The sequence below is a fragment of the Eumetopias jubatus genome, unplaced genomic scaffold (genome assembly GCF_037043125.1).
Source record: "Eumetopias jubatus isolate StellerSeaLion01/CBP00866 unplaced genomic scaffold, mEumJub1_p1.0 scaffold_11, whole genome shotgun sequence".
Lineage (NCBI taxonomy): Eukaryota > Metazoa > Chordata > Mammalia > Carnivora > Otariidae > Eumetopias > Eumetopias jubatus.
In genome coordinates, this window is record NW_028274817.1 from 34,095,132 (window position 1) to 34,097,911 (window position 2,780).

Here is a 2,780-nt window from a genome sequence, read left to right on the forward strand (position 1 = left end):
CTATGAGAAGATGTGACAGACCTGTCTGTGCTCATCAAAATGCCCTCAGTGCCTAGCGCAGTGCCTGGTAAATAGTGGGTACTCAACAAATACGTGCTGAATAAAGGACCAAAAGAAAGGTCTAAATGATGAAAGAACTTCCTGCTTTTTCGCAACGGGTTTGCCGCCAGAACAGTGGTATCGTGAAAACCACTGCTCAACCTAAACCAAAATGGGAAAGGAAAAGACTCACATCAACATTGTCATCATTGGATGCGTAGATTTGGGCAGGTCTACCACTGCTGGTCATCTGATCTACAAATGTGGTGCGATCGACAAAAGAACTATGGAAAATTGGAGGAGGAGGCTGCTGAGATGGGAAAGAGCTCCTTTAAGTGTGCCTGGGTCTTGGATAAACTGAAAGCTGAACATGAATGTGGTATCACCATTGATATCTCCCTGTGGAAATTCGAGACCAGCAAGTATTATGGGACCATCACTGATGCCCCAGGACACAGAGACTTTATCAAAAACATGATTCCAGGCACATCTCAGGCTGACTGTGCTGTCCTGATTGTGGCTGCTGGTGTTGGTGAATTTGAAGCCGATATCTCCAAAAATGGGCAGACCCATGAGCATGCCCTTCTGAGCCGCCCTACAGCCAGAAGAGATATCATTAAGGAAATCGTTAAGGAAGTCAGCATCCATATTAAGAAAATTGGCTACAATCCCAACACAGTAGCATTTGTGTCAATTTCTGGTTGGAACGGTGACAACATGCTGGAGCCAAGTGCTAACATGCCTTGGTTCAAGGGATGGAAAGTCACCAGTAAAGATGGGAATGCCAGTGGAACTACACTGCTTGAAGCTCTGGATTGCATTCTGCCACCAACTCATCCAACTGAGAAGGCCTTGCGTCTGCCCCTCCAGGACGTCTACAAAATTGGTGGTATTGGTACTGTCCCTGTGGGCCGAGTGGAGACTAGTGTTCTTAAACCTGACATGGTAGTCACCTTTGCACCAGTCGATGTTAAATGTTAAAACTGAAGTAAAGTCTGTTGAAATGCACCATGAAGCTTTGAGTGAGGCTCTTCCTGGGGACGATGTGCGCTTCAATGTCAAGAACGTATCTGTCAAAGATGTTCGTTATCCTGAACCATCGAGGCCAAATCAGTGCTGGATATGTACCTGTGACGGATTGTCACACAGCTCACATTGCTTGCAAGTTTGCTGAGCTGAAGGAGAAGATAGATTGTCGTTCTGGAGAAAAGCTGGAAGATGGTCCCAAGTTCTTGAAATCTGGTGATACTGCCATCGTTGATAGGGTTCCTGGCAAGCCTATGCGTGTTGAGAGCTCCTCTGACTCTCCTCCTCTGGGCCGTTTTGCAGTTGGTGATATGAGACAAACGGTTGCTGTGGGTGTCATCAAAGCAGTGGACAAGAAGGCAGCTGGAGCAGACAAGGTCACCAAGTCTGCCCAGAAAGCTCAGAAGGCTAAATGAATATTATCCCCAATACCTGCCACCCCAGTCTTAATCAGTGGTGGAAGAACGGTCTCAGAACTGTTTGTGTCAATTGGCCATTTAAGTTTAATGGTAAAAGACTGGTTAATGATAACAATGCATCATAAAACCTTCAGAAGGAAAGGAAAATGTTTGTGGACCATTTGTGTGTGTATGTGTGTGGCAGTTTTAAGTTATTAGTTTTTAAAATCAGTACTTTTTAATGGAAACAACATGACCAAAAATCTGTCACAGAATTTTGAGACCCATTAAAACAAAAGTTTAATGAGAAAAAAAAAAGAACTTCCTAAACTCAGAGCCTTGCACTGGAAAATGTCCATGCTCTCTGTGTCCTCTTCTTTAAGGCAAATGCAGATAAAGTGCAATTGAATGGAGATAACTTACGTCAGACTCTTACTGTCCAAGTGCCACCTGTAATTCTTAGCTATTTCTGATAGATTTCTTGATGAAGAGCTGAGACCCAGAATGTGGAAATTACTTTTTGCTTAATGGCACTTCCCAAAAGCTTTCTAAATACAGTTTTAATATTAATCCCCATTAAATGGGCACCATAGCACCTCTACCCGAAGCAGCAGAGGATTCATGTAAGAGTAAGGAGAAGGTTAGGTTACCTTATTTTTTGTAAGTAGGCCCCACAACCAACGTAGGGCTTGAACTCATGACCCTGAGATTAAGAGTCGCATGCTCTACTGACCGACCCAGCCAGGTGCCCCAATAGAGAAGGTGAAGATAAGAATTCTGAAGACATGGAGATGACAGAGAGCAGAGAAACCAGGTGTCTGAGTTCAAACTCTGGCTTCATTTTCTAGGTTTGTAACCTTGACAAGTTACTTAACCTGAGACTCAATTTCCTCATCTGTGAAAAACGGATACTAATATGGACACCAGTATTACCTACTAATAATTGTTCTGAAAATTAACTTAGTTAACATATGTAAAGGATGTAGAACAGTGCCTGTCACATAGTAAGTGCTCAATAAATATTAGTTGTTGTTACATTATTATTGCTCAATATATATCACCAGCCTTGTTCCAAAATTCAGTATTTAAGATCCAGAGAACATACTGTCTAAACCGTAAGGTAATGCAGTCCACATTTGCCACTTTTATCCACTCACTGGCTTCTCAGTTAAAGGGATATAAACTCACTTTGTAAGACTTTCACCTCTATCCCCATTCCAGCAAACTAAAGGAAAATAAAAACATCGTAGCTTAATCTTTGTTCCCTCCTTCCCTACAACTCTCCCAGGCCTCCACCTCCCACTCACCTTCAGGAAT

At 42.8% G+C, this 2,780-nt stretch overlaps 1 pseudogene; it reads left to right on the forward strand.

Annotated features, from left to right (window-relative positions):
- Positions 1 to 211: 211 nt before the first annotated feature.
- LOC114200241 (elongation factor 1-alpha 1 pseudogene) lies at positions 212 to 1,602 on the forward strand (annotated as a pseudogene).
- Positions 1,603 to 2,780: the final 1,178 nt, after the last annotated feature.